Source organism: Schistocerca piceifrons, chromosome 7 (assembly GCF_021461385.2).
Source record: "Schistocerca piceifrons isolate TAMUIC-IGC-003096 chromosome 7, iqSchPice1.1, whole genome shotgun sequence".
Lineage (NCBI taxonomy): Eukaryota > Metazoa > Arthropoda > Insecta > Orthoptera > Acrididae > Schistocerca > Schistocerca piceifrons.
Window position 1 is genome coordinate 586,703,204 of NC_060144.1, and position 12,115 is coordinate 586,715,318.

At 45.5% G+C, this 12,115-nt stretch overlaps 1 long non-coding RNA gene across 1 annotated transcript in view; it reads left to right on the forward strand.

Moving 5' to 3' along the window:
• The window catches only part of LOC124805323, a 399,521-nt gene that overhangs the window by 112,498 nt on the left and 274,908 nt on the right, over positions 1 to 12,115 (forward strand). The window lies entirely within an intron of this gene.

The following is a 12,115-nucleotide window of genomic DNA, read 5'->3' on the forward strand; positions in this document are numbered from 1 at the left end:
GTGACGTCAGCGTGAAGTACATGCTTCTTGGAGCCATGTTGTCAGTTATCAGTTCTGTGTTGAGGAACAGATAGTCGAAAGAGAGCATTCATTTTGCCATAGTCTTGATGTAAATTCTCAGACAAAAAGACGCAACGCAAAGGAATTATCCGAATGGGGCGGAAATCGGTAGATTTGATGTACATGCGCAGAAAAACAAACGATTACTGTTTCAAAAAAACTGACTCATTTGTTCGAAAGAAAGAACTTTACAAATTGACCAAGTCAGTAACTAGTTCATCCACCTACCGTCCTTATGCAAGCAGGTTATTCGGCTTTGCATCGATTGATAGTTGCTCTATGTCCTCCTGTCCAGTTCTGCCCAATTGGCGCTTTAGATCGTAAAATCCCGAGCTGATTGGAGGGCACTACCCATAAAGCTCCAAATGTCCTCAATTACGGAGCTTGCTGCCCAAGCTAGGGTCTGCCACGCACGAATACAAGCAGTAGTAACTCTCGCTGGGTGTGTGTAGGAGGGAATTACCTTGCTGAAATGGAAGCCCAGCATGGTTTGCCGTGAAGGGCAACAAAGCGTAGACTATCGTCGATATACTGCTGTGCTGTAAGGGCGCCGCGGGTGACAACCAAAGGGGTTCTGCTATGAAATGAAGTACAAAGGCACCGCAGACCATGACTCCAGGTTGCCGGGCCGTATGGCGTGCGACAGTCAATGCCTGGGGCTTCTCCAGACACGTCTTCGACGTACAATCTCCTTGACTGGAGTAGATTTGTCTTGAGTTCCGCATCGAATGGAGTCCCGATGACCATCGAAGACGTATCTGGGGGCGCACCAGGCAGTGGTGGGATACCAGTCAGTTTGTCGCCTGCCATGTGGCCCACCAGCCGGGAGTGACTGTCTCAGGTCGACGATATTCTACGCCACAATCCCTACCTTGGGCAGCAAGGTCCCCGAATCTCTCCGAAACTGAGAACAGTTCGAGCGCTACGGGCACGGCCCTCCGACTGTGTCGGGATTTTGACGATCAAACCCGCCAGTTGGACAGAATTTGGGGCGATCCCCTCAGGAGAACTTCCAACAGCTCTGTCAGTCAGTAGCAAACTGATAACTCCAGAATGAGATTTTCACTCTGCAGCGGAGTGTGCACTGGTATGTTTCATATCAGCGCACACACCACTGCAGAGTGAAAGTCTCATTCTGAAAACATCCCCCAGGCTGTGGCTATGCCATGTCTCCGCAATATCCTTTCTGCCAGGAGTGCTAGTTCTGCAAGGTTCGCAGGAGAGCTTCTGTAAAGTTTGGAAGGTAGCAGACGAGGTACTGGCAGAAGTAAAGCTGTGAGGACGGAGCGTGAGTCGTGCTTGGGTAGCTCAGATGGTAGAGCACTTGCCCGGGAAAGGCAAAGGTCCCGAGTTTGAGTCTCGGTCCGGCACATAGTTTTAATCTGCCAGGAAGTTTCAAGCTGATAACTGTTTGCATAAGGACCAGACGTGGACCAACACGTTCTTGACTTGCTCAATTTGTGAAGCTCTTTGTCTTGAATAAATCATTCAGTTTTTCTGAAATTGTATTCATTTGTTTGATTTTACATTTACATCGCATCTAACGATTTTCCTCCCGTTCGGTTAACTCTTTAGAGGTGCGTCGTTTTCTTTGTCTTAGAGTGTAGCTTTTTATGTACGTAGCGAAGAGAATTACTGTTGTAAGTGCCAACAGAATGTTTTATTTATGGGCGAATATACATGTAGTAACCTCAGTTTTCAGACTGTCACGAATCTCTATTCATTATGATTCATTTGCAAGAAACTGCCACAGTGGCGGAGTTGCCTATAATCTACCGGTGTAAGTTTCCGATATTGTACCGGTACCTTGTAAGAAAGATGGTCGCGTAGTGAGCTTTAAAAAGGGCTCTTAGAATTATTAATACAACGTAATGTAAAAACAAACCTAACTGAAACAACGCAGAAGAAATCTGGAACCGCGGCTTCCACTGTGAAAAGCAAGGGTTTTTGAGACTCTGCGGGGAAGCCACTACAGAAACTCATGCGTGAAACAGAGGCATGCTACTGCGAGATGTGGGAGGAGAATCGAATGGAATAGATGATCAGACGCGTGAAATGCAAAATGTGGATTCACGCAAAGTGTGCAGGGATGGCGAAAGGAATGAAAACGTTACGTTACAATGCTGCAAATAGTGATGTAAGAATTAAAACATGAATTTCCTGCCGGCCGGAGTGGCCGTGCGGTTCTAGGCGCTACAGTCTGGAACCGAGCGACCGCTACGGTCGCAGGTTCGAATCCTGCCTCGGGCATGGATGTGTGTGATGTCCTTAGGTTAGTTAGGTTGAATTAGTTCTAAGTTCTAGGCGACTAATGACCTCAGAAGTTAAGTCGCATAGTGCTCAGAGCCATTTGAACCATTTTTTTGAATTTCCTTAGACTTATATATCTCTAAACTCATGGACATACTTTTGTAACGGTGATACAATTCATGCACCAAATGGTAAAATAAGGTAACTAGATTCGTAAATGGTACCACTTCTAGATGTTTAGAAAATTAAGTGTAGTGTGTTTATTTTCCTCAGAATTTCCATTCTTTCAGTCAGGTACAAAGGAAAACATCCCACAGTTTGAGGAAGGCGTTATTTAAATAATTTTATAGCTCACTGCTTATGCTGAAATAAATAAAATCTCAAAAGTGGTACAATTTGGGCAACTCTCGCCTACGGCTCAAATGCCCTCCACGGCCGTGCAGGCACTGCCTCGTTCTTACGACGAAGTTTTTAGTAAGTTTACAGCATTCTTGCCCCTCTTCTTATGAAATTACGCGCCGAATCTCTGCCATGAGACCTGGAAGTAATTGCGGTTTGTTGGCGCACACAAGAGATTTCATATACCTCCGCAGAACGAGGCCACAAGGTGCCATAAGATCTGGGTGGCCAGTTCACGTCACCGTTGTGAGAAATCGCCCGGCCGAGAAACCTCTCTCGTAACAACTTCATTGTTGCAATCGATGTGTGAGAGGTTGCGCCGCGTTGTTGAAACCAGACCTCCTAAGAATTCACACGATCCAGTTCAGACCACAAAAACTGTCTCAACATATTGCGGTTGCGTTTGCCGTCCACTGTTAATGCGTTGTGGCGCAATCTCCGAAGAAGTACGGTCCAGTTACGCCCCCAGCCCCAATGCCACCCCACACGCTAACTCGTTGTGGATGTAGTGGCTTCTCCTTGATTACTCGAGCGTTTTCTGTGCCCCAAGCCCTTCAGTTTCGCTTGTTCACCAAGACATTCAACAGATTATTTCCTTGATGAAATTGTTGTCTGGTCTTTGTTTTTCACGCTGCCAACGGGCAAATGCTCGGCTCTTTTCGTGATCATACGGGTTCATTTCCTGTGTCGGTTGGATCTCATAGGCCAAAAGGTGCAGATCTTGTTTCAGAATTCTTTGCATGCTAGTTCGTGGAATATCCAATTTTTGTGAACGTTCGTTGAACAGATTACACCGGACTTAGAGCAACATTGTCTCTCAATGATGGCGATGTTTTGCGCACACCGACTGAAACGAAGACGCCCCGAGGTGTATCAAAGGCTAAACGGCTTTTTCAAATTTTGCTATCAGTCTCATCACTGTCGGCTTATCGGTGCGTTACGCTGACCGTTCCACGGAGCTTGCGCAAATTCTCTGCACAATATTTGCCATATCCGTAACAAATTTTCACTATGACAACGCGCTGTTCCGTCATAAAGTGCCACAAAGATAAAAATCGCACGAAGTTCAGTCTTGCCAAGCTATTGGGACAGAAATGGGGGCAATTCGTAAGTTGTGTTGTTTGTGGTACAGTCTACAACATACTGTCGTAGGAGGCTTTCAAATGGGGCACTATCTCGGAAGACGCATTCTGCCCAAAGGTAACCCCAAATTCTCTGTTTCTTCTTTATTAGAGTCTGTGTCGCACAATAAAAACCTTACCGACATATTCCATAGCTTAGTACAAAAGTTAAAAATATGAAAAATAATAATGAGCGATGAACTTTTAACGTTTCAAAGCGAAAATATCCATAATAATTTTCGTATGTAAATATACGAAACATTAGGTATGTTTTGTGCTGCGGTATGCAAATCATACAAAAACTTGTTCAGTTAGCTTACTTTCTCTCTTATTATCTCCTATTGTACCAAAGCTTATTAACGAAAGTACGATCATACGATGCACCAAACAAGATTTCTGACTGGGTTGAGCATTTCTTTATAGGTAGGGCGAAGCATGCTATATTGGATCCAGAGTCATGAACAGACGTAGATGTATTCCAGACGTGGCCCTGGGTAGTGTATTGGTCCCCGTGCTGTTCATTCTGCATGTAAATGACCAAACATTGTCCAGATGATTCAGCTGTTTAGAGCGAGGTACCCTGTCATTACAGCTGGACAAATACTCTGTCATAGCTTGATAAAGTTTCAAATTAGTGCAAAGACTGTGAGGTTGCCTTTCATATTCAGAAATGTAAATAGGCAAATTGACACAAAAAAAGCTATGTCTCTTATGTCTAAAGCATCAGTTAATTTCAGTGGATTCAGTCAGATCAGATAAATACCAGGAGCTATTAAATGAAATTATCACATATATTCAACGGTAGGTAAGGCAGGAGACAGACCTCGGTTCATTCGTGTCGGCTTGGAAAATTTGGGCAGTCTACAAAGGAGATTCTTCACAAAACATTCGAACGAGACATCCTCAATATTTCTCAACTAAAGCAAATACGTATGGAACGACTGGCCCTGAGTTCCTCAAGCGGGATGTTCATGTGCCTGTATATAAGTTCATTCTTACTGGACACCGCTTCGGGGAGTTGCGCGCCAAACCCAACCGCTGGAATTGGACCTACAGTTTCACGTGGAATTCGAACCACGTATCATTCTCGGCATATATGAGATATGTCCACAAAGTCAGTTCCGTTTGGTTATATAAAACAAACGTCTACAAATACAGGAAAAATATTCATTGTACAAAAATCTAAAATTGTTAACCACTTTTCTACATAGCCTCTGAAATTTTGTAGGCACTTGTCATAGCGTGGCACAAGATTTTGCATGCCTTGTTCATAGATGGTTGCCGCCCTTTTATTCAACCATGTGGTAACATGTTCTTTGAGCTCGTTATCATCGTTGAAGTGTTGACCACCAAGGACAGATTTTAGGTGTAAGAAGAGATGAAAGTCGCTAGGAGCGAAGTCCGAGCTGTACGGAGGAAGATCAAACGCGTCCCAGTGAAATGCCCGTGAGAGTTGTTTGGTCACATTCGCCGTGTGAGGTCGGGCATTATCGTGGGAAAAAAAACCACACGTTTTGAGCGCAATTTCTTAATGGTCTCACAGTAACCATGTGCATTGATTGTTTGGCCTCGTGGTAAGAAATCAATCAGCAAAATGCCTTTTCCGTCCCAACAAACGGTGCACGTGACTTTTCGAGGTGTCAATATTTGCTTAGGCTTAACCTTCATTGGGGATGAAGCGGACCTCCATTCCATTGATTGATCCCCCGTGACTATCCGAGAAAGAAAACCATCGCCTTCTTCATTGTAGAGTGTCAAAAACTGAAGTGCACTGCCCATCCGTCGTTTTTGTGTTGTTCATTAAGAATTTTGGGTGCCCAACGTGAGCAAAGTTTTCGAAATTTCAGTTTTTCAGTAACAATTTCATGAATTAGTGATCTTGGGATTTGCGTAACTTCCATAGCAAGGGCACTAAGTGTAATCTTACGGTTGTGCTTAATCTTCTCTTCAGTTGTGTGAACCAGTTCATCAGTAGCCATAGACGGGCGTCCAATACGCCGGTCGCGGTGGCCGAGCGATTCTAGGCGGATCAGACCAGAACCGCCCTGCTCCTACGGTCGCAGGTTCGAATCCTGCCTCGGGCATGGATGTGTGTGATGTCCTTAGGTTAGTTAGGTTTAAGTAGTTCTAAGTTCTAGGGGACTGGTGACCTCAGTTGTTAAGTCCCATAGTGCTCAGAGCCAGCAATTTTGAGCGTCCACTTCGTCCTTCATTGAACAGTCTGACCCATCTTCTAACCATTGAATCAGTCATAGCATTTTCTCCGTAAACCTCGGAGATTTGGCGATGAATTTCCTTTGGGTTAACTTTCTTTGCATTTAGAAAACGAATCACGCGGTGGCATTTTCAAGTGCGGCTCCGACATGATAAAGAAGCACTACAAAGCACACATTGGCAGGAGCGATCTGAATATGGCGTACATGTCTTCTCCTTGAATCAGAGTAACTGCCGCGCATGCTCGGAACTGCGATCGTAGCGCTGCCAGAAATGTTCAAATGTGTATGAAATCTTATGGGACTTAACTGCTAGGGTCTTCAGTCCCTAAGCTTGCACGCCACTTAACCTAAAGGACAAACACAGACACCCATGCCCGAGGGAGGACTCGAACCTCCGCCGGGATCAGCCGCACAGTCCATGACTGCAGCGCCTCGGACCGCTCGGCTAATCCCGCGCAGCGTAGCGCTGCCGCAGATACAAATAGAAACGGAACTTACTTTGTGGCCAACCCTCATACGCACGTCATTGAGAGGTGAAGAATGGCGAAAGGTAGACTCCAGTGTGTAGGACCGATAGGACTAGCAGGGGATATTGGACATTACGTTACCCTCCTGCAGAGAAAGGTAGGAACAGGCAGTGCACCCACGAGCATTGTCGAACATGATGGTTTTGTTGGCGCTGGTGTTACGGCGTGGGAGGCATATTGTTGCGTAGGCGCACTGACCTGCAAATATTTGAACACGGCACATTTGCCGATTAGTGTGATTGTGATAATGTGTTACTTTCACATGTACGTCTTTTCAGAGGTGCGCTCGGTCCTGACGTCATTTGATTGAATGGCAGTGCGCAGCTGCATCGAATTGCGCAGGAGGAGGAGAAGGAGGAGGAGGAGAAGGAGGAGGAGCTGTTTGAACGAGAGGATATCCTGGTGCACACGTGGGGCTCGTCGGGGAGACGTCAACACGCACCAACGAACATGCACAACTTGTCAACAGTGCTGCAGGAGGAACGGAAGGCACTGCCGCAAGAAATGCGTACCCAACATTGTGGCCAGCATGAGACCAAGCTGCAGGGCACGCGCCGCCCTTCTTGGTGATCACACACCCTTTTTAGAACCGTGCCCCGCCTTTTCTAATGTCCAGGGAACACCACGGATCACGGTGACCTAAGTACAGGGTCTTGCCCTGATTATAACAATTTATTACAGAATAACCGTTCCTTATTTTATCGTGGTGATCGTTTCTCCCTATGTAGGTCGGTGTCAACAAAATATTTTCGCATTCGTAGGAGAAAGTTGGTGATTGGAATTTCGTGAGAAGATTCCGTCGCAACGAAAAACTCCTTTCTTTTAATGATGTCCAGCCCAAATCCTGTATCATTTCTGTGACACCCTCTCCCATATTTCGCGATAATACATAACGTGCTGCCTTTCTTCGAACTTTTTCGATGTACTCCGTCAGTTCTATGTGGTAAGGACCCCACACCGCGCAGCAGTATTCTAAAAGAGGACGGACAAGCGTAGTGTAGGCAGTCTCCTTAGTAGATCTGTTACATTTTCTAAGTGTCCTGCCAATAAAACGCAGTCTTTGGTTAGCCTTCCCCACAACGTTTTCTGTGTGTTCCTTCCAATTTATGTTGTTCGTAATTGTAATACCTAGGTATTTAGTTGAATTTACGGCTTTTAGATTAGACTGATTTATCGTGTAACCGAAATTTAACGAATTACTTTTAGCACTCATGCGGGTGACCGCACACTTTTCGTTATTTAGGGTCAACTGCCACTTTTTGCAACATTCAGAATAATTTCCAAATAGTTTTGCAGTATGTTTTGCTCTTCTGATGACTGTATTAGTCCATAAACGAAAGCGTCATGTGAAAACAACCTAAGACGGCTGCTCAGACTGTCTCCCAAATCGTTTATATAGATACGGAACAGCAAAGGGCCTATCATACTACCTTGGGGAACGCCAGAAATCACTTCTGTTTTACTTGATGACTTTTCGTCAATTACTACGAACTGTGACCTCTCTGACAGGAAATCGCAAATCCAGTCACATAACTGAGACGATATTCCATAAGCACGCAATTTCACTACAAGCCGCTTGTGTGGTACAGTGTCAAAATCCTTCCGGAAACCCAGAAATGTGAAATCGATCTGAAATGCCTTGTCAATAGGACTCAACACTTCATGTGAATAAAGAGATAGTTGTGTTTCACAAGAAGGATGTTCTCTGAACCCATGTTGACTGTTTTCTTCGTGGTAATTCATAATGTTTGAACACAAGATATGTTCCAGAATCCTACTGCATATCGACGTTAACGATATGGGCCTGTAATTTAGTGGATTACTCCTACTGACTTTCTTGGATATTGATGTGGTCTGTGCAACTTTCCAGTCTTTGGGTACGGATCTTTGTCGAGCGAACGGTTGTATATGGTTGTTAAGTATGGAGCTAATGCATCAGCATACTCCGAAAGGAACCTAATTGGTATACAGTCTGGACCAGAATTCAGAAAGGAATCTAATTGGTATACAGTCTTGACCAGAAGACTTGCTTTTGTGAAGTGATATAAGTTGGTTCACTACTCCGAGGATATTTACTTCTACGTTACTCATGTTGGCAGCTGTTCTCGATTCGAATTCTGGAATATTTACTTGGTCTTCTTTTGTGAAGTGAGCATGAAGTTGTAAAGCGAGATGAAATGTAACGAGCATGTGGGGATTGGGGCAGGGAAGGCGAATCGTAAACTTCGGTTTATTGGGAGAATTTTAAGAAAGTGTCGTTCGTCTCTAAAGGAGCCCGCATATAGGACGTACATATTTTAGGACGTAAGTGTGACCCATTCTTGATTGCTGCTCGAGTGTTTTGGGGTCCGTACCAAGTTGGATTAAAGGAAGACATCGAAACAATTCAGAGGCGGACTGCTATATTTGTAGCCGGTAGGTTCGATCAGAATGCAAGTGTTACGGAGATGACTCGGGGACTCTAACATTAATCCCTGAAGGGAATGCGACGCTATTTTCGATGAACACAATTCAGAAAATTAGAGAACCGGCATTTGAAGCTAACTGCAGAACGATTCTACTGCCGCCAACGTATATCGCTCGTTAAGTACCACGAAGGTGAGATACGACATATTAGGGCTCATATGAGGCTCTGTTTGCCAGTGGAACAGGAAAGGAAATGACTAGTAGTTCGTAGGGTGCCCTCCGCCACGCACCGTACGGTGGCTTGCAGGGCTTGTATGTATAGACGTAGGATGGTAGGTCCGGCAGAGGGAATGGCTGGGGCATTCTACAGAACTTGATCATTGGGTGATGTGACTGTCACAGGTTCCACTCCAAGACGTTCCACAGTGTGCTAGTGCGTTACGGTGTAGGACAGTTTTCATACTCTTCCGTTCATAGGACAAGAAAGCTTAGCCCTTTGTGCTTTCCTACAGGATTTAATATTTTTGTGGGATCTGAAATTTAAAAACCTCTCTCTCACCGGCCTGATTTAGCTTCACTGACCAGGATAGTAAAAAACATGCGTATATTAAGGGAATTTTCATTGACAAAGCAGGCTTATCACATTCACACAGTTCAGTACTGTTGTATCCTGATTAAATTGAGCTTAACTTAAATTCCATAAGGCAGTGAAGCAATTTCGAAGTCTCGGTGCAACGAAAATTGTCAGTCGATCTCCTGAAAACATTTGTAATAATTATTAACTTTCGATGATCACACAGGGAAGACCGGAGATCTGCTGGTAAGACCGTGTTAGCCCATTTATTGAAAGCAATAAATTGAATATCTTGAGCGTACAAAACGGCAGGTTCGTCCAGTGTAAATCAGACGTTCTCCACTGATCCCGTGCAACACAGCGTAGTAAGCAGACACTGTCAATAATAATCAGTTAAATAATACGCGAGCACACTTACTTTAGTTTAGTTCATGTATTAAATTCCTTCTCATATAGAATCTCATCAAGATGGCGACTAGCTCAACAATACATACATATACATCTTCGTTCTTTCACGGCCAATCGGCAAGATCTGAATCATTCTTTTCATAAGAGAAAACATAGATAGCAGCGAAGCTATTCCATGGAGTAAATGCACGCTCCAATGAATAATAGGGCTTGAAACTACTTTGCATTGATAATCATCGTATATTAAAGTTTAGGAATCTGTAAGATAAGAAGAGATATTTCGAGATATGTACTGAGTTATATAATTTATAAAATTTCTGAAAATGTCGCGGAGAGACCGCTGCAAGAGAAATTGCAATGAGTAGGTTAGATGCGAGCGCTAGTTTTCACCCTCAGCATGAAAGGCGTCTACAAATCAAGACTGCCCATTGGCTTCGCCCGTAATGTTATCATGCGTTCATCGGTCTGTTAAAGATCACCATCAGCACAGGACACATTGATAAACTGCGCGGTTCCGTTTGCCTAACGTCCATGACAAAGCGTTCAGCACTCCGGGACTCTCAGAAGCAGTGTGAACAATGGCCATTGTCGGGTACGGGTAGCGAAGTGTGCCAGAAATGCAGATATTCTAATGGCGTGTGTAATGTATGCGTAAAAACACTGCGAGCAGTTCCTGTGAAGGACGCGAAAGATTACGTCAGTGTGTTACTTTCCTCAGGTGATTCTGTTCGCATTGCTTCTGTTGCGGCAAACGGTATCTAGTTCACGGTCGCCGCGGACGCGTATACTCGCAGTTGTTGTTTAACCTGCCGCTGTAACGCTTGCAATGCGATCCTTGCATTATTGCACGTTTGAACGAATGCGGCACCGAATACTCTGAGGTACCGTGACCTTTCTTGGTGTAGTAGTTAACATTCGCACACTTCAGAAGTAACAGTAGTCATTGTAAAGGCAGTGGCGTAACTACGACAGCGTGTGGCAGCCGGGGGCGAGAGCTCTGCTCGCTGTTTCCGCTGGGGCTTAGAGAAATTAGGAAGAGCAAAAGGAAAACAGATGAGGGAGGGCAAAATGAAAGGGCGAAGAAGAAGAAGAAGAAGAAGAAGAAGAAGGAGGAGGAGGAGGAGGAGGAGGAGGAGGAGGGAAGATTTGGAGATAACATCCTGTCTACGAAGGGGTCATTAGAGACGGAACACGAGCTCGGATTGGGGAAGGAAATCCCGCCACTCGCCTTTACCGATGTAGGGAAATCGCAGGAAAACTAAATCTGTGGTGCCCGGACGAGGACTGCAATCGTCGCCCTACAGAACGCGAGTCCACTGTGCCAATCACCCTCCTACCTCGCTCGGTAAGAAGAAGAAGAAGAAGGGATTAGATTGAAGGACACTAACAACGGAAGGGCGCGGAGCTGTATCAAAGGGAGACCTGAGATTCACATTGGCCCGTGTTTTAGCAACAGTTCCGTAACACTTACCACACCTTGATACGGCCGGCCGCGGTGGTCTAGCGGTTCAGGCGCTGAGTCCCCGCAGTCTGCGTTCGGCAGGGCAGCAGTGCGCACCGCGCTCGGCCGTCCACGCCGCTGCGCGCGCGGAGTGTTTTGTTTACTTCCTCGTCACCGCGCTTCTCAGTCGAACAAGCTGTAATGGCCAACTCTTACAGGAAGAACACTCTTAAGTTCACCTTCTCAAACGAATACGCACGACCCAAAGCACTGGCCGTCGAACGCTTCCTACGCGAAGACGTGAAGATCCCGCGTGACGAACTCATCGGCATACACCTATCGATCATTAGCAGCGTCGTTTATGTTAAGATGACTTCCGACGCTGCCTGCAACGAGATCATTCAAAGGACGCGACATGGACTAAAATTTCGGCACTCCGACGGAAACGTCGGGCCTGTGGATGTCGACCATGCAGGACTTGGCCTTCGGACGATCCGTGTATTCGAACTGCCTTTCGAGGTGACTGAAGATGAAGTCATCGCGGCGCTAAGTCCGTTCGGAAACGTCCAGAGCCACGTAGCTGAGACATGGGCACAGTTTACGACGTATCCGGTGCTTAATGGTGTGAGACATGTCCGAATCGATCTCAAACGGCACGTTCCATCGTACATTTCTATCGGCGGCTGCCGTGCGGTGGTCATTTACGACGGACA